This window comes from Oryctolagus cuniculus, chromosome 11, assembly GCF_051225735.1.
Source record: "Oryctolagus cuniculus isolate XC-2025 breed Fujian yellow rabbit chromosome 11, ASM5122573v1, whole genome shotgun sequence".
Classification (NCBI taxonomy): domain Eukaryota; kingdom Metazoa; phylum Chordata; class Mammalia; order Lagomorpha; family Leporidae; genus Oryctolagus; species Oryctolagus cuniculus.
This window is the reverse complement of record NC_142877.1, coordinates 7,078,236-7,102,160: the sequence shown is the minus strand read 5'-3', so window position 1 is coordinate 7,102,160 and position 23,925 is coordinate 7,078,236. Positions and strand designations below refer to the sequence as shown.

At 45.8% G+C, this 23,925-nt stretch overlaps 1 pseudogene; it reads right to left on the bottom strand.

The window, feature by feature from the left end:
- The window catches only part of LOC100349868 (amidophosphoribosyltransferase-like), a 71,204-nt pseudogene extending 69,399 nt beyond the window's left edge, over positions 1 to 1,805 (bottom strand).
- Positions 1,806 to 23,925: the final 22,120 nt, after the last annotated feature.

Genomic DNA, 23,925 nt, shown 5'->3' with positions numbered 1-23,925 from the left:
ATCTGACTTAAGCCTCGGGTGTTCCTGAGTCACTGAGCAGAGCGGGAGAAGGTCTTCGTGGCATATGCTGTCGGCAGTCTGAAAGCAGACGGCGGTGGCGAGAAAGCGGCTCGTGTGCTTGGAACCTGTCACAAAAATCCCAAACAAGCAAAATGCAGGCTACGTTTCTCAGTGGGTGACGCAGCCCGGCGCTCAGCAGATTCTGTCTGCCTGCAGCTTCATCAGCACTGTTTTCCTCCTTTAATAATATCCACCATATTGACAGTAATTTGCAACTTTTAAGTTCTGCATATGCTCCCATTGGAATAATCCTTCCTTTTTGCTTCCCTGAGACCTTGCTTGAGAAACCACCTGAGCTAAGCAAAAGAAGAGGAAGAAAAAAGAAAACTGTCCATTCACCAGAAGCTGCCTTTGGAATTTCCTCCAGGCTTTTTGCACACAAAGTTATGCCTCTGTTGAAATAATGGCAACACTAGGGAATGTATTGTTAAGAATGGATCACAATTAGGGAATATTTTTCATTGGCAATGATTTTATATTCTCATGTTTATAATGTATTTTTTTTTATTTTTTGATAGGCAGAGTGGACAGTGAGAGAGACAGAGAGAAAGGTCTTCCTTTGCCGTTGGTTCACCCTCCAATGGCCGCCGCGGCCGGCGTGCTGCGGCCGGCGCACCACGCTGATCCGAAGGCAGGAGCCAGATGCTTCTCCTGGTCTCCCATGGGGTGCAGGGCCCAAGCACTTGGGCCATCCTCCACTGCACTCCCTGGCCACAGCAGAGAACTGGCCTGGAAGAGAGGCAACCGGGACAGAATCTGGTGCCCCGACCGGGACTAGAACCCGGTGTGCCGGAGCTGCAAGGCGGAGGATTAGCCTAGTGAGCTGCGGCGCTGGCCTATAATGTATTTTTAAAGGTTTAAAAAGCCTGCCTGTGGATTCTTCCCTGGCATACACAGCACATTCCGCACAGAGAATCTATTGTGATTTATTGCATGTCCCAAGTACACCTAGAACTTGGAAGGCAGACAGTTTGTGTGTGTATCTGTGTGTGCATACATACACGTGTGTGTTGGCCTATCAGACATGGCAAAGGGACATCCAGAATGCATTCATACAGACAACACATGCAAATATTTGGTGCCGGCAGCAGCATCTTCAGCCAGATGGTCATCACTGTGGGTCTGGGAGGGTCTGGTGGCTCAATGTGGCTCTGAAGGGTGACTCCACGATTCTAATCCTCACCCTTTTACTTGACCCAGAGAAAGTGACTTAATTTCCCTCGCCTCTGTTTCCTCATCTATTGATGGAGTTAATAATTGCGAAGCAGTGGTGATAAAGACATCGGTAATAGTAATGACCTTGATGGTGGTGATAGCAGCTAATAGTCACCAAGAGCACTGCTCTCAGTACGTCTCAGGATTTCACTCATTTCACATTGTTTCCAGTTTTACTGGGCTATAATTGGTACAAAAATGTGTATGATTAAGGTGTACCACTGGATTTTGCTGCGTGGATACTTTGTGAAATAATCACAACACTGGAACTAATTGACATCTTCCCTATGTCACAGAGTTACCATTTGCTGTTTGTGTGTGATGAGAACATTTAAATCTACCCTGAATAGATTTCAAGTTCATAATAGAGGATTATTAACTACAGTCCTAGGGCTATGCATTAGATCTCCAGAACTGACTCGTCTTGCATGACTGGTACTTTGTACTCGCTGACGAACATCTCCCTTCTGCCCCTCGCCAGCAAACAGCCTTCTCCTCTCCAGGGTTCTCTGAATTCGGTTCTTCCACATAGCAGTGAGATCATGCAGTGCTGTCTCCGTGTCTGGCTTACTTAGCTTAATACCTTGCAGTTTCTTTGGGTTGTCACAGGTGGCAGGACTTCCTTCTTTAAGCTCACTTGCTGATTATTCCTAATATTAGTAATTATAGGGGTTTGTGGGGACAAGATGCAAGGGTTATATGCCTAGCACAGTACTCCAAACATAACAAATACCTGAAAATATGCATTACTCAACTAATATCAATTGAATGAGTGAAATGGATAGGCATGTCTACATGGACAAACGAATTATGTATCTAGACATAGCCAAAGAGCTCAGTCTGTATTAGGTATTTAATTTTAAGAGCAATATCAAGACTTTCTGGGCAAATTATTTTCAAAGTATATCCTACCCTCCCAGAATTCACAAAAACACATTAACAGCGATAGTGCTCTCTCTCTTTCTCTCTCATTTTAAGATTTATTTATTCACTTATTTTGAAAAGCAGAGTGACAAAGAGGGAGGGTAGAGGTAGAGGGAAATCTTTCATTTGCTATTGCACTCCTCAAATGCCTGCAAATATGGGGCTGGGCAGGCCAAAGTCAGGAGCCCAGACCTTCATCTATGTCTGCCCCATGGATGGCAGGTCTCACAGATACTTGAGGCATCATCTGCTGCCTTCCCAACCATAGTAGCAGGAAGCTGAGTTGGAAGCATGGGAGCCAGCACTCAAAGCATCACTCTGATCTGGGTTGTAGCTGTCCTGAGTGGCTGTTTAATCCACTGTGCCACAACACCCACCCCTAACAAGATATCTCTTGTCTGTATTCTTTTAAACTAGACCCTAAAAATTTCTGCATAGTTGAATGTATTTCTGGCTGTGTCTAGCTAGAACTTAAAAAGTTTAATTACATATTTGCACAACAGGGGCTGGTATTATGCTCAGTGAGTTAAGTCATGCTTTGGGTGCACACATCCCACCTCGGAGTGCCTGAGTTGGAGTCTCACCTCGGCTTCTGATCCAGTCCCTGCTAATGCACACCCTGGGAGGCAGCAAAGGATGCCTCAAGTAGCTGGGTCCATGCCATCCACATGGGAGACTGGTAGACTTGGGAAGAGTTCCTGGCCCCTGGATTCAGCCTGACCCAGCTTGAGCTGTTGTGGGCATTTGGGGAGTGGACCCAAAGATGGATGCTTTCTCTCTCTCTGCTTTTCAAATAAATAAAAATAATAAATAAAAAATTTGCACAACAGATTTTTTAAAGACTGCCCTAGGAGGAGAGTTGTCCCTGCTGCAGCAGTCTCAGGCCAGCTCTTCACCAGTTGGCATTTCCCTGTTCACCTCTGGCGTACACAGCCCAGGCAAGACCTGACTGAGGGTGCCCAGCCTTCCCACAGCGAAGGTTCAGATGTACTTGTCGTGCCTCCTGATTTCAGCTGAGTTACTAAACCACTCCCTGTCGACTCCTCAATAATGAACACAGAAAACTGACTCACCATTCATTCTCTTAGTCATCCATCCATTTTCCCAAAGAGCACCCAATGCCATTTTTCAAGTAAGTAAATCAGATCCCATTTCTGACATGATTTAAAGCTTCAGCCGTGTGCGTGTTCCCTGCCACGAGGCACTGCTCAGTGCCCACTCACCTGGCTCTGCCCTGGCCTGTCTCACAGCTGGTGGTGCACCTGACTTTGCACCTGTCACTGAATCAGCCGCAAAGCCTTTTCTCTGCCCCTTCTCCTATCACTGATGCAGGCTCTGAGATTTCCTCCCTAGGGAGGCTGTTCTACACCTTATTAAAGAAACTCCCCCTTTGCTAGATCCTAGAAGAGTGCTTGTAACTACAATGGCACATGGCTCCACAGTTGGATGTGTCCTGAGACATGCATTGTTAGGGGATTTTGTCACTGGGCAAACATCAGAGTGTGTATATGTAGGCCTAGATGGTATAGCCTACTACACATCTAGACTATACAGTGAGTGTGTATGTGTGTGTGTCCATCCTACTGCCCCTAGGGCCATAAGGATCTAAACAATGTGAGATCAAATCAAGCACAAGATGAAATGATGCAATCAGGATATTTGCACGCACACACACAATGCCCGAGGCTGCTGCCAACATAACATAGCACACTGCTTCACAGGACTGCTTTTTCTTTCCTTTTTTTCTCTCATTTTTTAAAAGATTTGTTTATTTTTATTCTGAAGTCATAATTATGTTGGGAGAGGGAGATGCAGAGAGAGAGGGAGATCTTCCATCCCCTGGTTCACTCTGCAGAGAGCTGCAATGGCCAGCGCTGAGCCAGGCTGAAGTTAGGAACCAGGAGCTTCACCCAGGGGCCCACTTGGGGCACCCTCTGCTGCTTTTCACAGCTGATTAGCAGGAAGCTGAATTGGAAGCAGAGCAGGTGGGACACCACCCAGTACCCATAGGGGAAGCTGGCATCACAGGCGATGGCTTTACCTGCTACACCACAATGCCACCCTTGGTTTTTCTTTTATAATGAGTACATCCTAAAATAATGATAACAAAGTACAGCTTGATAAATACATTAAAGCAGTAACCTCGCTGCTTGTTATCACCATCAAGCATTCTTCACTGTGCATAACGGTGCCATACTTTCATATGACTGGCAGCACAGCAAGTCTGTTTATACCAGTGTCACCACACACTTAAGAGTGAGAAGGCATTGTGCTATGACGTCACGGGGGAGAGGAGTTTTTCGACTCCATTATGATCGTATGGTGCCAGCATCATCTATGTGGTATGCTATGGATGGAAATGTCGTTGTGTGGCACCTGCCTGCAATAAATTGAAATCACATACATAATGATTCTCTGCTATGCCTACTGTTCTCTTTCTAAAAGGATATTTAGTCATTTAATCTTAGAACCAAGGAAGATTTGTGAGATATAAGGTGACCCCTTAGAAGAAAGTAATTGTTAAAATAGTAATGCCTGATACTTGGATCAGCTGTAGTGTGAAACTTAAAATGGCTACAGTAGCTAGGCAGGTGAAGGTCAGTCTAATTTTAAAGAAAGCGGGGAAAGGAAGTGTTGTGGCCACACTCAAGAGTCAGGTCCCAGCTAAGAGAATTCATGCTCAAGTAAAAAAAAAAAAAAAAAAAAAAAAAACAACCGAACTGTAGCTTGTGCTGCTGCCCACTGTGTGGATGGCTGGTTCTTCATATTAAGGGTTTCCGGTGTGCCTGACACACGCTGCTTCCTTTGACATCCACAGCTGCCCATGTTGACATCATTTATGTTTGCAGCACCTAAGCCTTGCAGAGCAGGACTCACTTCTTCCGTAAATGCCAGCTGGGAAGCATTTTAGGTTATGTGGGCCTTGGAGTCTGGGTTCCAACTCTGCAGCTCCGCCATGGTAGATTCAAAGCAGCCACCCATGTTACATAAATAAAGGGGAGTAGTTCTGCTTCCAACGAGCCCTAGGCTGCACGTAGTCCCTGGAGCTTGCCAGTCCTGCAAGGAGTTTACCTGTGTCTAAGTGGCCAGCCAGCAGCTGGAGTTTGATCGTCTTGATCCTGGAGTCTATTTTGAATAGTACGCTTCTGGTATTCTCTCTCCTCCTGCTGGCTTATCAGGTCATCAGGGCTTCTGCAGTTTGTTTGTTTGTTTGCCTTTTTGATTGGACAGAGTGTTCCCATCCTCTGGTTCGCTCCCCAATGCTTGTGACAGCCATCATTGGATCAGGCCGAAGCCAGGAGCTGGGAACTCTGTACAGGTATCCCGTGTGGGTGAAAGGAACCCAGATATCAGAACCATAACCTGCTATCTCCCAGGCTGGTGTGAAGCAGGAAGGAGGAACTGAGAATGAAGGCAGGACTCAAACCCAGACCACTCCAGCACGGGATGCACGTGTTCCAGCTGGAATCTTAACCACGAACCCAAACACTACTCCCTCCCACAGTTTTTTTATTTTATTTTAAGATTTTATTTACTTATTTGAGAGGTAGAGTTACAGACAGTGAGAGAGAAAAACAGAGAAAGGTCTTCCTTCCATTGGTTCACTCCCCAAATGGCCACTACAGCCGGAACTATGCCAATCTGAAGCCAGGAGCCAGGTGCTTCCTCCTGGTCTCCCACGTGGGTACAGGAGCCCAAGCACTTGGGCCATCCTCCACTGCCCTCCCGGGCCACAGCAGAGAGCTGGACTGGAAGATGAGCAGCCGGGACTAGAACCCGGTGGCCCATATGGGATGGTGGCGCCTCAGGCGGAGAATTAGCCAAGTGAGCCATGGCACCAGCCCCACCTCCCACAGTTTTTCATAACTATGATAAATGTTTATTGAATGCTCACTGCACTGTATAAGGGATCTACTTTATCTTCCCTATTTAACATCATCATCATCTACCTGTCTGAGGGCATTTCAAAAATTTCAAGAAAAATGGGTACTGTTTCAAAATTTTTTGCACCAAAATAAACTTACCCTTTAATTCCATTTCTACCAAAATTTTTGAAGCTCCATCTTTAGAGGTTTATTCTTACAGGGTTGAAGGCAGCTTCCACCATTCAATTGTCTGAAACAAGAGTCAGAATTTATCGCTTGCTAACCAAGAGAGACTTTGCAAAGAGCTGATCTCTTTGCTGCTTGTGAGCTTGTGGTGGTAAGTGACTGTGGGCTTCCAAATGGTTGAGGGCTTGTTGGCCAAGGTCTGGAGGCCTGGCCAGTTGTGTAAGGCTGCCGGGCACCCTGTCAGATCAAAGTGCTTGGGTAAGTTATCAGACATACTTTGGGGTGTACTTAAAACGCCTTTCTGGTGGTTACTTGTTCCTGGTACAAACTAGGGCACAGTATCTGTGAGCACTGGTATTCAGTGCAGCAATCAAGACACTGGGTGGGACACCCACATTCTATATGGAAGTGCCTGTGTCCTAATCCTGGCTCTGCCTCCAATTCCTGCTTCCTGCTAGTGCACACCCTAGGTGGCAGCAGATGATAGCCCAAGTTCTTGGGACCCTGCCACCCAAACGTAGAAGCCGGATTGAGTTCTGGGCTCCTGGCTTCAGCCTGGCCCAACCCTGGTTGTTGTAGGCAGTTGGGGAAGGAAGCAGAGGCTGAAACATCTCTTTCTGTCTCTGCCTTTCAAATATTCAATAAATAATTTTGAAGTACAATTAGTGGCTTTTTGTTTTCCTCTTGAATTTGGAATCTAAGAATTTTTTATGCTAGTAACAACCCTATAGGGAAGGTACTCTTATCCCCATTGGCTGTTTGAGACAACTGAGGCACGCACAGCTTTTGTGAGTCATCCAGGTTCTGAAGGCTGATAAAGGGCAGAATGCGGAATTTTAAAGTAGAAGTCTGGCTCCAAACACTGTCCTCTTAACCTCCACCCTCTTCTGCCTTCATGTCAAGCATTTGCTTTCCGTGGATGTCACAGATCGATTGCTTACAAGCATTGGAATGAATTCCTGGTTCGGATCTGTCCATTTTATTCTCTTTTAGTTCATCATTTGTCCTCATCTCCATTTCCTCTTCCAGGTAACAAGTGGCCACTCACAAAAAGACATCCACAAGGCCAAATTCCTTGATGGGAACTACAGTGCCACTTGAGGTCATTGTTCCTACTGTTCTAGCTTCTAACCAAAAAGCCAGGCTTGCTTTTTCTAAAAGGCTACTAAGCAGAAACCTTGACTCCTCAGTATATCAGGATGGATAAATGTATGAAAGGTAATACACAATTATAGCCTCGTTTAACCCTACTGGGTTTGTTCTTGACACTTAAACCAAGTTTGCAGAAGAGAAAAGAGAAGTCCATCTCTCTGCAAATTTATGTTCCACCATCTACAGTTAAGGACTGAACAGTCACGGCCAACATTTATGGTAGAACCAGGAAAATCATAACTCAAGAGTTACAATTGTCTCCTACTCCACAACATACTGCCTGAAAACAGGAGATGTGGATTTGGGCCCATTTTCACCAAAAACCACACCTAACGTCCTGAAAATGGGTTGAATCTGTCCATATGTATTAGCTTTCTAGGGCTCCATGCCACAGTCAAGTCACACCTGCGTATAATGTTTGGTCAACGGTGGATCACACGCAGGCTGGTGGCTACACCATGTAGCCCGGGTGAGTTGTTGGCAACACCATCTAAGTTTGTGTATGTCACTCTAGGACAGTCACACAATGGCAATGGGGTCTACTGTTGCATTTTTCCAAGTGTAGTCTCTGTCACTCAGTGACACATGACTGTCCTGCAGACTGTGTGGCTCAAACAGCAGAAATCCGTGGTCTCAGAGTTCTGTAGGGCAGACATCTAGACTCGAGGTGTCAACAGGGCTGTGTTCTCGGGGAAGTCTCTGGGGCAGGGTCCTTCCACGCTTCTTCCAGCCTCTGGTGGCCGCAGGCAATCCGTGGTGTCCTGTAGAGGATCACTCCGATCTCTACCTCCCTGGGTATCTGCTCTCCTCTTCTTAGAAAGCCATCCGTCCTGTGGGATTAAAGGCCCAGCCCAGCTGCTGTGATCTCATCTCAGCTAATTATACCTACGGCGACCTTTCTAAATAAAGTACTGGGGATTAAGACATCAACATATCTTTTCGGGAGGCACAGTCTGACCCCACCGTACAAAGACTCCTGGACCTCCTGGGTTTTATGACAAGAAGATGGCCTTTGGTAGAGGGGACAGAGCAGGGGAGGGGGGTATGAGATTCAAGTTTTCTGAGGAAAAACTGTATAATTATTAAACCTATCACTGCCAGCTAACCCAGAAGATGAGGAAGTATTCATGGGATGGCCTTCATGAAGTCAAGAATCCTTTTACTATGACCCCAACAACTTCCTTCATGCAAGAGCTAATTCCCCCACTGGGCGTCTTTTTTTTTTCTTTTTTTGCCAGAATAATAAATCACTCCAAAATAAACGAGATACACAGAAAAGGATGATAATTTCTGACCTAGATGTGATTCCACGGCAGGTTTCAGAAATCGCTTCCTTTATTTATACACTGGAGATTTCTTATGAGGAAACCAGTTTCTCCCCAGAGACGTGAATGAGTGTTTCTTGTGTTTGTTCTGGAAGAAAAGCGAGGTTTTGTCAGCACAGACAGTCAACATTCGGCTTTCTCACCGAACTCACAGAAAAGGATGTCAATTAGGAGAGCAGCTCTATGGAGGACACAGGAAGTGCTCTCTACAGTTTGAAACTCAACGAATAAAGTTCCCAGGATCTTGTTTGGAATGTGATTGCTGACTGCTCATGCCGTCAGCAAACAGAGAGCACTTTCAGGCTTTGACCCCGGAGGGACAGAGACACAAGAGGAGGCCAGCACCCCAGGTGAACCCACAGGCGAGTGGAGAAAACTCTAGACTCACAGCCGGGAGGTGACAAGTTCCACTGATGTGTTTGCAGAACGCGGCAGATACAACTTGTGCCATGGAGAGACATCGGGGAAGATTTCCTCAAGGCAGAAACCGGAATCCAGGAAGGTGACTGTGCCCGCACCAGCAGTGTGGAATCCGTGTTGTCTCTCGTGTGGCGCTGCAGTGTCTGCTGCCAGGGGCCTGGGGGCACGGGGGCACGGACGTGGACACGGGCAGGCTGCTGTGGGTTGCAGATGTCTTCATGCTGTGCGGAGGAACCTGAACTCTGTCACTGCACAGTAACATCTTTACTTACACAAGACTACTCTGCCTCTTGTTTCATTAATCTGAGCTTGTTAAGTAGATTGCACAGTGTAGACAGCTATAAATATGAATATTGAGATCACCTTTAACCTCAACACCCAGTTTTTAGTGTTTCGTGTACAACCTTCAGTGTGATATATTTGAATCAATTCAATATATTCTTTGTTTCATAGTTTCTCTTTTAGAATATTGAGATATCTATACTTCTATCTATGCATCTTTCCAACAAGAGAATTTTCTGTTTCCCTCCCTCTGCCTTTTTTTTTTTTTTTTTTTGGAATTAACATTAGACTTCATCCTAAAGGAAATTTTCCAAATAGTATTTTGGCACATCTGCATTTTAAAAAGATTAACTCTGGTAGTAAGGAGAGGGTCTTAGATGAGATCAAGGCAGCATTTGCCAAACACTTTTGAGTGCCGACCATTCCTGGCTATTGACACGATTCAGTCTTGCTGTGTTTTCCATTATGTGTTCTACAGAAGAAAAAATAGACGACTGCTCGTGTTTGAAGAGGAATGTTAAGTAATCAGTGCAGAAGAAAATGTCTTGGGGAGATGCATGAACACAACAGGTTTGAAGCATTTCATTTGTGTACTAAAAATAGGCACCCCCGCTTTATTTAAACTTAGTCTGAGCATGTTAAACATGTGACCCTTTAAGCCTCAGAATGCTATAAATTGCATCATTACAAGACACATGAGCGTTGTTGACAATATTACAATCTCAACCTGTCTGAAGAAGAAATCTGAGAGCAAAATAACATCATATTACACATCGGATTTTTTATTTACCCTTGAAATTCAAGATAATAATACCCTTAGGATGGACCAAAATAGACCCAGTGGGCATTAAGTAAATAACTGGATGAGAATATGAGCTTTTCATGTCTCTAAGGCTTTGTCTAACTCTAATATTACTTGATTTTTTAATGTAAAATAATTGATAGTTGGTTACAAGTTCAAGAATATTTGGCAACATTTATAAATTCTGTTAAACCAGATAATTAAAAAACAGTCAATATAATCATTGCTGAATTTTTTGCCTGGCTTTAATTAGAGGTTGTCTTCTTTATTTTTAAATTCTCCATATCACAACAAACTAATAGCATTTATTTATGGTGGCATTTCATACCTTCAACGATAAAGAAAAATGTCTTAATTATCTAGAGGGGGAAAAGCAAATTATCTACAAGGAAAGGAACATTCTACTCTCTCCATCCTTCCCTTCAGTGACAGTCTGATCATTGTTGAAAGATAATTTTTGAAAGAGATAAAATCGTGACTCCTATACAGATATCAAAATGAACATATGTTTATGCTTAAGATTTTATTTTAGGGGTGGTGGTTGTGGTACAGCAGATCAAGCTACTTGGAACACCAGCATTTCCTATTGGAGTGCCAGTTTGAGTCCCAGCTGCTCCACTTCCAATCCAGCTCTCTGCTAATGCCCCTGAGAAGCAGCAGATGATGGCTCAAGTACTTGGATACAGGCTACCCGTGTGTGGGAGACCCAGATGGAGTTCCTGGCTTCTGGCTTCAGCCTGGCCCAGCCGTGGCTGTTGCAACCATTTGAGAAGTGAATCAGTAGATGGAAGATTCTCATTTCTTTCTCTCTCTCTCTCTTTCTGCCTTTCAAATTAAAAAAATGCATTTTTAAAAAGAAAGATTTTATTTTACTTCTGTGAAGAGTTTAGGCTGACATTCCAGCCAGTTTAAGGGGAAAGTCAAGGAAGCACACATTTATGTGCAGCAAGGCGATGCTGAGATGAGCTGCAGGCAAACACAATGCATCTTCTTCCACTGGCACACATTTTTTTTTAAAGATTTATGTATTTATTTGAAAGTCAGAGTTCTTCATAGAAAGAAGGAGAGGCAGAGAGAGAGAGGGAGGGAGGGAGGGAGGGAGGGAGGGAGGGAGAGAGAGGGCTTCCATCGCCAATCTAAAGCCAGGAACCAGGAGCTTCCTCTGGGTCTCCCACATGGGTGCAGGGGCCCAAGGACTTGGGCCATCTACTGCTTTCTCAGGTCATAGCAGAGAGTGGAGCAGCCAGGACTCGAACCTGCACCCACTACGCCCATGCACACAGGTTTTGTATGTGATGGCCTTCCCGTCACAGTGGCTCTGGTGTCTTCTCCTTTCCCCATTGCCAGTCTTCTGTGATACTGTACTCCAAATTCAACGGGAATTACGTCTGTAGATTTAGGGGGATGAAAGAAAATAAAGTAAGAATCTAGACCTAAGCATGTCACTGTTACTCCTCAAGGGTGGGACAGGTACCTCCCACTGCGAAAGCATGAACCCGGGAATTTCAGCCTTTGTTCCACACTAGTGACAGGTCCTGGTTCTTGTGGTCTGAAGCTTTTACAACTGTTAGAACTCCTGTTAAAAAGAAAAAGCATATAAAATTACAGATAAAAAATTAGATACAGACTGAACATTTATCTAGAATAAGAGAATAAATAAGTCAACAAACCAAATTATAAAAAATCATAAATTACAAATTTAAAATCACTTAAAATATTTATTGTATTTGTTTGAAAAGCATAGAGAGAGAGAAAGAGACATCTTCTACCTGCTGGTTACTCCTCAACTGACTCCAGTGGCCAGGGCTGGGCCAGGCTGAAGTCAGGATCCAGGACCTCCGTCTGGGACCTACAGGTGGGTGCTGGGGATACTGGGGACCCAAGCTCTTGAGTCATCACTTGCTGCCTCCCAGATGCAGTAGTAGTAAACTGGATAGATGTAGAGTGGACAGGCGGTGAACCAGCGCTCCGATATGGAAGGTGGGTGTCCCAAGGGGCAGCTTCACCCACTGCATCACAACACCCACCCTCACAAAATGATATGAAAGTTGATGAAAACCACATAAGTCATAAAGTGAACTCAGTTAACATTTTTGTTGGTAAATTATCACTCATATCCATATAGTACTTTTTAATCTACATTTTTATGGGCATACCTCTTAATCTTTCCTTCCTGTGACTATGATTTACAACATCATTTTCTAGAAGGAGAATTGAAAGATAATTCAGTGTTTTTTCTCCTAGAGTTGATAATTTCTCTTTTGAGGGCAGCTCTGTGTGCTGTTTTGTCTGGGTTCCCAAGACTTCATCAAGACAGGATGTGTTAGATAACCCTAGGATGTGATTTACTATGCTGGTACTATGGTGGCATGTATGCCAGGAATTCACAATTCCTGAAATTCTCCATTTCTATCAAAAGAGAAATAAAATTGTTTGGATTTATTGTCCCGTGTGTAATGTTGCTGAGTAGGGTCTCAGTGACAGAGATCTTTGGTGTTAGAGTTTTCCGCCGACTACCATCTAACTCTGAGCATTCCCAGACTTGTGTCTTCTCCCAGACCCACATACTGGTGGGGTCAAGATCATGTCTCATTTTTGAAACCACTTCTGACCTTGTGTTCCAACGCCAGAGGTCGACCCAGTAGGTACTGGGAATCGATTGAGAAGCAATTTCCACAGCAAAGCCGTCAGCAAAAAACCTTAGATGAGCACATCAATAACTATGAATCACATAAATATATCCCACAAAACCCGAAGCCAGTATTTCTCAAATTCATCTTTTCCTTAGCCAGGTCAAACCAACGTCCACAAATAGTCAACCACTACTTAATAAAAAGGGAAAGGTTGAAAAAAAAAACAACAACAGGCAACTGGTGGGGAAGAAGAAAGCCATCTAAATGAATTGTGGTTAAAATTTACAAAAAATAGGAAAATGTGTGTCTGTGTAAGCATATTGCTAATATGCTGCCTCATTTTTCGCTGTATCCCCGATGTCTTCCCCATTTACATGGGCTGAAACAGGCACTTAATAAATCTGTGTTGAATGACTCAGTAAATGCTTGATGAAGCACTACAAAAAAAAGGATGTAGTTATGTGAGGGCTGTGTGTGTGTGTGTGTGTGTGTGTCTGTGAGTGTTTTGTGTGCCCTCAAATTAGTTAATGCAGAAAATACTACTCAGAGATTTTATAACAATTAGCATTTAATTTATTTAAGTTAGAAGTATAAAAGTAAATTAGCTCGCCGGCGCCGCAGCTCACTAGGCTAATCCTCCGCCTGTGGCGCTGGCACCCTGGGTTCTAGTCCCGGTTGGGGCACAGGATTCTGTCCCGGTTGCCCCTCTTCCAGGCCAGCTCTCTGCTATGGCCTGGGAGTGCAGTGGAGGATGGCCCAAGTGCTTGGGCCCTGCACCCCATGGGAGACCAGGAGAAGCACCTGGCTCCTGGCTTCGAATCAGTGCAGCGCGCCGGCCGTAGCAGCCATTTAGAGGGTGAACCAACGGAAGGAAGACCTTTCTCTCTGTCTCTCTTACTGTCTAACTCTGCCTGTCAAAAAAAAAAAAATTAAAAAGTAAATTAGCTATTTCTTAGCCTTTAAGTGTGGCTCGTGCATTTGTAAATCCAGCAGATATTAAGAATCCCCTTTAAGGGATCTTTGACAAATATCTTGTTCCTTTTACAAAACCTCATGGCCTCAGATATTTTCAACACCTTTTGCTTCTCTCCCCTGCCTCTTGAAGCACATTACGTTGGTCCTTGCTAACTTAAACCCATGAATGTGATGGAATTTTAAAGACATAAATATAATTGCTGCCCAAGGATAAAGACTCATCAGACTGATGAGCTCATTTTTAACATATTCTCAAATTCATGGAACTGATGGAAGAAATGTTTATAATAATTTCCAGTTGAATTCTTGTAGACCTCACATGGCCTGTGTCTGATTTGCACTTAAATTCATGAGGTCATTCTACTGGCAGGAGAAGTGGGCACCTTTCCTGAATATGAGAGTAAGGACATCCTCCTGCTGCTCATCCTGACGCATGGGGGGCAGGGAGGCTTGCCTGCAGCAGCTCAGGCTCAGCTTGGGAAGCCAGCATCCCGTAGCTGAGTGCACGCTTTGAGTCCCGGCTCCAGTGCTTCTGTACAGCTTCCTGCCAATGTACACCCTGGGAGGGAGCAGCTAGGGCTCAAGGACTCACTTGTGGAAAACCTAGACTGAGTTTCCAGCTCCTGGCTGTGACCAGGCTCAACCCCAGCTGTCGTGGTGTCTGTTAAGTAAAGCAGCAGATACTCTCTCTGTGTCTGTCTCTCTCTATCTCTCTCTATTAAGGAAAATGAAAATGGACAGACCAAGCAAAATAAAATAAGTTCATCAAAGGGAAGGATTTCAGAGAAGGAAAATGAAAGGATTGGAAAAAAAAAAAAAAAAAAAAAACAGAAAACTGGCAGTGATTAAGAGCGATATAATTTCATGGTAGGGTTTAGTTAAATATATCAAAGATATTACATACAAATTTTTAAAACAATTTCTGAATGAGAACATAAAGGAAAAAATGAATAATAGATCTTATTTATTTATTTATGTATTTGACAGATACAGGAAGGTCTTCCTTCCATTGGTTCACTCCCCAAATGGCTGCTACGGCTGGAGCTATGCTGATCCAAAGCCAGGAGCCAGGTGCTTCCTCCTGGTCTCCCATGCAGGTGCAGGGCCCAAGCACTTGGGCCATCCTCCACTTCCCTCCTGGGCCACAGCAGAGAGCTGGACTGGAAGAGGAGCAACTGGGACTAGAACCTGGTACCCACATGGGATGCCGGCACCACAGGCAGAGGATTAATCAAGTGAGCCACAGCGCCGGCCCCGAATAATAGATCTTTAGATTAAAAGCACCAGATCCTATCAATAGATACTAGAAAGGGTAGGATAGCAATGACATAAAACATTTTATTAAATTTTCAACTGCAGATGTTTATATACTTATCATCAAAACTAATACAAAAGCAAAACATAATTTTTCTTTTGTCCATTTATTTGAAAGGCAACAGATAAAGGGAGAAACAGAGAGAAAGATTCTCTATCTTCTGGTTCACTCCCCAAATGCCCACAGCAGCCATGACGGAAACAGGCTGAGGTCTGGAGGCTGAAACTCCAACCTGGTCTTCCACGTGGGAACCTGGGCCATCACCTGCTGCCTGCCTGCCAGGTCCATCAGCAGGAAGCTGAAACAGCAGAGCCTGGGATCCATCCCAGGAAGCTGAGGGCATCCAGGCGGTGGCTTCACACTGAGTGTAACGGCCACGCCCCAAAATAGTTCTTGAGAAAAGCAACGATGATGTAAAATCATCATCATTTCTATAATTCCATATATTATATAAGCAAAAGCAAGGAAAGGACTTGGACCAAGGAGAAACACAACTTGCTTAGTTTTTGTCTTTTGCAAGCAGCTGGACTTTTAATATAAATTCAAATATATTCATAAAATTGTAAGAGTAACTAATTGCCTGGAGAATAGAAAGAAGATAGTGTAGGAGAGGAGAAAAAAAAAACCTTCTCTTCCTGTTTAGACTCTATCACTATAGCCTGCAAATTAAACTAATGACATATTATCAAGAAGAAAAAGAAAAGCAGTTTATTTACATGTACAATGTGCATATATGTAGGCCAACTCAGTGATAAGTAACTCAAAGGAGTTAGGGTTTTCAATTTATATATCATTTTTTTTTTAACAGACAGAGTGGACAGTGAGAGAGAGAGACAGAGAGAAAGGTCTTCCTTTACCGTTGGTTCATCCTCCAATGGCCGCCGCGGCCGGCCGGCACGCTACGGCCAGCGCACTGCGCTGATCCGATGGCAGGAGCCAGGTGCTTTTCCTGGTCTCCCATGGGGTGCAGGGCCCAAGCACCTGGGCCATCCTCCACTGCACTCCCTGGCCACAGCAGAGAGCTGGCCTGGAAGAGGGGCAACCGGGACAGAATCCGGCACCCCAACCGGGACTAGAACCCGGTGTGCCGGCGCCGCAAGGCACTTAGGGGAAAACAAATAACTATTTGGAAAGCTAAGTGGATTTTCGGGAGAACACACAGGAGGTGAGGAATCCATGATAAGGTGTTCTCTCCAGGATGAGTGATTTCCCTCTCCTGCAGGAGCATGACTCTGGAGCTGGGGTGTGCAGTAGGTGCAGGTTGGGTTCTTCTTTCTCACAATGGGTCTGCCATGAAGAGAATGGAGAGCCCCCTCCTTTCCCGGAAGTGGTTGGTTTTTTTTCAGATAACGGAAGCTCCTACAAGACTTTTCCGCCCTAGAATCTGTTGAATCTCAGAGACCTTCAGCTTCAAGTAATCCTTGAACCAACTCTTCTGAGGGGCTCCTGCAAACTATTGTTGGCTGCTGACTCCATGGAAGATGTGAAAACTACGTGCAGATGGAGCAAAGCCAAGTGTGCCCATTCCCACCCTGGGAAGGCTCCCAAGGGGAAGACAGAAGAGAGTGACCTTCCTGTGCTCTTGTCCTAGGGGAGCGTTTCAGTCCCTGACTGTGACTGGACACACTTTGTATTGCAGTCGTCCAGATTTGATGGGTGTGTGGAGATAAGGGTATTTGGGTGACTCGTGCAAAGAATAAACAATAATTTGACAAATCCATAGTTTAATAGGGAGAAAGGGCTATTGTTTTTTGATCTCAAGAGAACAAGATAAACCATGTGTTCAGATAAAAGGATTTTCAGGAAGTTTCTGAAACAAACAGAGAAGTTATTTGCAACTTCATCTCTCCAGGAAAGAATGTCCTGTATTTAGCCTAGCAGTTAAGACGCGGGCACCTGCATAGCACTGCCTGGGTCTGGCTCCTGATTCCAACTTCCCGATAAAACACAGACTGGGAGGCAGCCCCGAGTCCTTGTCACCCTTGTGGAAAACCTGGACCAAGTTCCTGGTTCCCAGCTTCAGCTTGGCCCAGCTCCAGCTTTTGCAGGCACTTAGAGAGTGAACTAGTGTATGGGAGGCCTGCTTGCCTGTCTCTCTCTCTCTTCCTCTAAAATTATTTTTTTTAATTAAAAAAAAATTTCCAGTCCAGAAGATAATGCACAATAAGGTTATGTTAATGTCAGTCATGTGGATGAATATACCAGTTGTCAACATTTTTGCAACATTAGCATTATTAAAATTAAAAGGAAACATAACTTTTATAGACAAAGGGAGAGATGAAACATAAAGCGAGTGTAAAACAGAGAGCCAAAATTAAGAAAGCAGAATGGAGACCAAATATAACAATAACTGATAGAAATGAACATGAATTGAACTACTTAGTGAACAGATGCTTACTATTATTTACTAATTGAAAACTAGCATACTTTAAAATGATATCCAGAGATGTAAAATGAAGGATGGACAGTGATGTGTGAGCCTAGCACAGCATCTTGTACACACGAAATTATATTCATTTAAAAAAGTATAACTGAACACAGAAATGATTGTTACAAAGGAAATTCATTTGATTTTCAAATTTTACAACACAATGAAAAAATCATCATGTATCTTTATGCACAAAACAAAGTATATATAAAATAGGTAAGTCAAGTGATACTGGGGAGGGTACCATGGCACAGCAGGCTAAGCTGCCACTTGCCTTCATCCCATACTGGAGCGCAGGGTTGAGTCCTGCCTCTTCTGCTTCCAATAAGCTTCCTGCCAATGCGCCTGAGAGGCAGCAGGTGATGGCTAGATTACTGGGGATCTAGCCACCCACTTGGGAGAACTGCATGGAATTCCAGGCTCCTGGCGTTGGCCTGGCCCAGCCCCAGCTGTTATGGGCATTTGAGGAGTGAACCAGCAGATGGAATACCTTCCCCCCCACCCTTCACCACCCCTCCCTCCTCCCCCCATCACCCCTCCCATCACTCTTTCATATGAAAAAATTTATAAAGTATTTGAGAGGGTGGATTTTGAGATGGAGAAATTAAGGGTGGAAGCGCCAGCTGGGATATTAAGAGATGCTTGTTACAGAGTGAGTGAGCTGGGATGGAATATAGAGAAAGGCCAGCTAGATATTGGGGCTCAGGACATGACACCCCGAAGTGTTGTGCTGTGGCTGGAAGTCACTGGAAGGGCCTCCGAAGGAAGATGTCTTTTTTTTTTTTTTTTTTTTTGACAGGCAGAGTGGACAGTGAGAGAGAGAGAGAGAAAGGTCTTCCTTTGCCATTGGTTCACCCTCCAATGGCTGCCGTGGCCGGCGCGCCACGCTGATCCAATGGCAGGAGCCAGGTACTTCTCTTGGTCTCCCATGGGGTGCAGGGCCCAAGCACTTGGGCCATCCTCCACTGCACTCCCTGGCCACAGCAGAGAGCTGGCCTGGAAGAGGGGCAACTGGGACAGAATCCGGCGCCCCGACCGGGACTAGAACCCGGTATGCCCGCGCCGCAAGGCAGAGGATTAGCCTAGTGAGCCGCGGCGCCGGCCAAGAAGCTGTCTTTGCCCTCCTGCTGCCCTCCTTTTCCTCTTCCCCGGTACAGGCCTTGGAAACTGGAACCCCTCCCTCCCGGAGCCAGCCATGAAGGTTGAGGACAGGCTCTCCCTTTTCTCTTGAGGACTCCCGTTCCAGGCAGGGCCTGCCCTGTCCCTGACACTTGGCACACTAGGAAGAGGCCCAGAAGAGGATAAATGCACAGATACTGCTTCTGTGACCATCGGATCATCATCCTTTGTGGAGTCCTGTTTCTGCAGGGCTGTTCATTCATTTGTTTAAGCAGAACATGAGCAAGTTTTCTCTGGATCTCTGGGATCTTCATTTCTCAAGGCCCTGTCGTCAATGAAAACTTTGATTACATAGTTTGTTATTCTTTCCTCTTGCTAACCTTGCATCATAGGAGTGTCAGCCATGATGCTTACCATGAGTGGGGGAAGGTGTCACCCCTAGGTAGGTCTGGGGGGCTAGGGAAGTGTGCAGTGGGACTGAGAAGGTGTCAGGGATGCCTCCCACGTTAAATAGGAGAAAACAAGGTAGAGAGGGATGTCATTTGGTGAGAGTTGCATGGTCCTAAGTGAAGAGTGTGTGCAAGAGTTCAGGACTCCTGACCGAGCCACGGGTCTTCAGGCTGACACAGGAAACATTGACAGATGTCAAGGACAGGGCAGAGAAAGCAACGTCTTTCCTCATCTGTCTCAAGGCTCATGGTGGGCCCCCTGCCTCAGGAAAAAGTATAGCAAAGGCACTTAATGTAAGCTTTATGAGGGGAGAAGCCTTCAGGAGGGACGCCTCAGAGAACAGGGGAGAGGCGTGTGTTGTGGTGAAGAGTAGGGGAGGAGCATAGCTGGCCAAAGGGGGCGTGATGTGGTAGAAACTCCTGGGGGAAATCTGCTAAGCTCTGTCTGTTGAGATCCCTCCTGGTCTCTCTGTGTAGCATCTCTTCCTTCCAAGCGCAGGATGGGATGGCTCTGGAGTACAGGACAGAGGACCCACCTTGAGGGAAATTAACTTGGAGAAGTCTTTTCGTGGCTTTTAGGGAGAAAACTGAGCAGTCAGGAAGCGACCTTTGCACTTCTGTGGTTTTCTCCGTTTCCTTCGGTTTAAGAGACTCAGTATGCCAAGCACCGTGTCTGGGGTCATCTTCTGAGCCGCGGCTCCATCCTCAGGGAGCTGTGAGTGGTAGTCAAGCGGGCAAGCGAGAGGTGGGCATCGAGGCAGGGTGGGTTAAGCCCCATGAGGTGCCTGCAGCCCATGTCCGAGTACCTGGTTCAAGGGCTGACTGCTCTGCTGTTCCAATCCAACTGCCCGTGGATGCACCTGGGAGGCAGCCAGTGATGGCCCAAGTCGTAGGGTTTTGTCACCCATATGGGAGACACAGATGGAGTTCCTGGCTCCTGGCTTTCACCTGGCCCAGGCCTGGCTGTTGCAGGCACTTTATGGAGAACTAACAGGTGGAAGATCTCTCTGTGTGTCTGTAACTCTCTCTCTCTCCCTCTGTCACTTGACCTTTCAAATAAATAAATATATATTTCTTAAAAGATGCAAGCTGGGTGGGAAGTACAGACTGCTGGGATGGGACAGAATGAGGACCTTGAGTGGAAACGGAGTCCAGGGCCATGAGAGCTACCTGGGATGGCATCTCTTTGTCTTCTGAGATCTGTGACCCAGGAGCTAAAACAAAGGCTGGTGAGGCCAGGAGAGTTGCTGGGTGCTCTCGGTTGCACCCCAGGCCGTAGGGACCTCCAGGTTGCAGAGTCCGCCTCTTACCAAGCTGATGTGAACGATGATCCTGGTTGCTTCGCTCAAGTCGGGTGAGGACAGAAGCTTCTGGGGTATTAGCTCTCACAGCATGCATGAGCAGAGCCTTGTGGAGCCCAGATTTAGGCAGAGAGAAGACCAGGTGGTTAAATGTGTGCGCTCTGCATGCTCCGGTGGTGTGCAGAACTTGTCTTATGCATTCGTGGGTTCCAAGCCTGGAGCAAGTTCCTTAACCTCTCTCTGCCACTCGTCTACCACGGTGACTGTGGGTAATAATGGCAGGACCTACCCCTGCATTGCTCGGTGAACAGTGAGCTAATGTTTGGCCAGCTCCCGGATCAGGCCTGACCTGCAGTAAGTACTCAGCACGAGTAAGCTGCCGTTACTGTGCCTACAGCTGTGGAACTTAGGAGAGAGGCAACGAAGATTCTCTGGACTACATAGCCAGGTCCTCCGAGACCTCTTCTCCGTAGGTCTCAAGCTCAGCCTAGGAAAACTGCAGACTCTTGGCCCAAATGGCATCATCCACCCTTCTCTGCCACACTGAAAGACACAAACAAACTCCAATAGCTCAAGGCTGCATCCCTAAGATGACCTGAGCCCTCCTTCAAGTGCCTGCCTGAGAAGGCTCCAGGCTACTCAAAGCACTTACTGCGTGTTCTCGCCCATACCTGACCCTAGTCTCCGACCTCCCTCTCTTAAAGCCTTTATTTAAAAAGGGCTCAGAGCTGTGAATCCTGCTCTGGCGCTCTCTCACGCCTCAGGACTGCCTTGGTGGGGTACCTCGGCCTCCCAGTCTCTGGGAAGACAGCATCCTGACTTCTTGATGGCCGGCTCACACGCACAGCTGGCCTGGCTGCCTGACGTTGACCAGTGCTTTGTCATTTGTCACCGCTGTGACTCTGCTTGACCCCACCAGTAGCTTTGACTATTTGTCCCTGTGAACTTAGGTATTTGGCCCCGGACATCTTCAGTTAATGGCACCAAGAGTGGAAACGTAATACAGTTATGATGCTCAGAGGTGGGGCTTCTGTGAGGTGATCGGATCCATTGGGTCCTTAAGGTTGAGCCCGCATTATCCAATCCTGGTGATCTTAGGGACACCCCACGGACACAGGCAGACACGCCACTCCTTCCCACTTGCCCTGTGACGCTCTCTGCCACTGTAGGGATTTAGCCAGCAAGACTGCCAGTCTGTCTGAACACAGAGGTTTCAGATTTTACTGTGTAACTTTAAAGCAACGCAATGAGGAGAGGTCTTTAGGTACAAGTAGCTAATTGTAGAGGAAGCTCCACGTGAGAGGGATGTATGCACACTAGCTTATGTTTCTACCGTGTGTTGCACGTCTCAGGACATATGGAATATCAAGTATCGGGCTGCAAGCACTGCCCGTGCTGCTCTAATTTTGCCCATTCAGTAATACGGGGCATGGCCATAGGCCACGAGGCTCTGAGATGGACAGGTCAGAGAAGTCCCCACTCTCGCCTGCTCTCACGGGGCTGGAGAGCAGACAGGAGACCTGCTAACCTGGCAGGAAGCAAGGTCCTTCCAATGTGTAGTGAGTGTTTTGAAAAAAGAAAAACAAAAACAGTTTCAAGAAGGTGAGTGACTTGGTCGGGGGCAGGATGCTAATCTGGATTCAGAGGTCAGAGGTCAGGGAGGGCTTCTCAGAGGAGATGACAACAGACTGAGACCTAAATGGCAAGAAGATGTCAGTCATGAGAAAAACCTGAGAGAAGAGTTCACAAAAGAGGTGAACAGGGTGGGGCAGGCATTCAGAGTGCCCGGGACTGGGTCCACCTCTGCCTCTGTGTAAGGTCCAGCTTCCTGCTAAGGCACGTGGGAGGTAGCAGAGGGCTCGGGTACTGGGTCCTTGCCACCCGTATCGGGACCAGGATGGCGTCCTGGGTTCCTGGCTTCCGCTTAGCCCAGCTCTGGCTGCTGCTAGCATTGGGGGAGTGAACCAGGGGCTGAGAGATCAATTCTTTCTCTCTCTCCAACCCCTGGCCCCCCCCCCCACTTTGTCGTTCTGTCTTCCAAATAAATAAAAAATGAGTAAATATTTGCTAAAAGAGGGGAACAAGCAAACACCGAGAGGCTGCCGTGGGAGTGCGTTTGGAGTGTTTGAGGAGTGGAAAGGCAGCTTTTGAGCCGGTGGGTAGTGACAGGGCCAGGGGAAGGCGGGACCTCACGAGCTGGGCATGGGATGAGGACCAGCGCATAGCCGACATCCCAGGCCACTGGAGGGCTGTGGATTTTATTCTGGGTGTGAACGGAACACGACCTTCTGCAGGCCACTAGAAAAGGAAGAACAAAAGTCCTTTGTTCAGCTAATACACTAATGCCAAGTCGTGCATGCTTTTCCTCCCATCATCCTACTTACATGTTCAGTTATTTAAATAGACTGATAAGAGGGTTTGAAAGACTGAAGCTTACAAGGGAAATCAAAGAAATATTTAAACTATATTAGTTGAGTTTCTGTTTTCCCAGCAGAGTTTCTACAAAACAGACTACTTTATTGCACTCATTCCTTAGAAGGCCTATAGAGTATTTGATTTCTGTTTTTAAAAAGCCCAGGGGCACCGATATTCTTGAAGAATTCTGATGTTGAGTGCCAATGGTTGTCAGGAGTTTTAGACAGTTTTTCATTTCTACTTGGAGAGAGGAAAATGGACTAGAGTGGGACAAAGTGGAAATTCAACTTCAGCGGTTCTGTTTTATTTGTATTAAAAACGATCTGAGTACCTTAGGAAAAATGCTAAGACTTGGTAATTCTGAAGTGTTCTTGTGGGCGCTTGTTGCCTCTTTCACCATTCTTGTCTATGTATTTGCTTGGTGTTTTCTAAGTGCATTGCGCTAACACCATGCAAGACACACAGCTATTGAGGACAAGCTTGTGAAGGCGTTTCCAGGGCTGAACCTGGTGTGTGTCCTTATAGGGAGCTTGTGGTTAAGGGGTTTCTGATAAGCACACTCACTTGTGCTCTATATCTATCAACATCAAATAAACCAAAATGAAAGCCAAGACTAGATATATTTTATTGCAATGGGAATGGCTAAAATATAAAATAACTGAAAAATACCCAGCATTAGGAAGGATGTAGGGTAACAGGAACTTTTCATCAGTGCAAGACCACTTTGGAAAACTGACAGTTTCCTGCAGATTAAACATGCCCCTCTTAGCATGGAGGACTTCCTTTCGTAGGTATTAACCCAGGGAAATGACCAAAAAATGTCTTACAAATGTGTTCACAGCAGTTTTATTCTTAATAGCTAAACACTGGAAACAAAGGCCATCACTGTATACAAATAATTGTTGTGTCCGCACACAGCGGAACACCGTACACGACAAATTAGATGTGATGTGCTCAGTAACACACACAGTTCTCAACAGCGTGCTGGTTATAGAGCCAAACAAAACACAGTGAAAAGCAAAGCCAGAAGAAAGAGCAACTGCTGTTTCTTTTGTGTT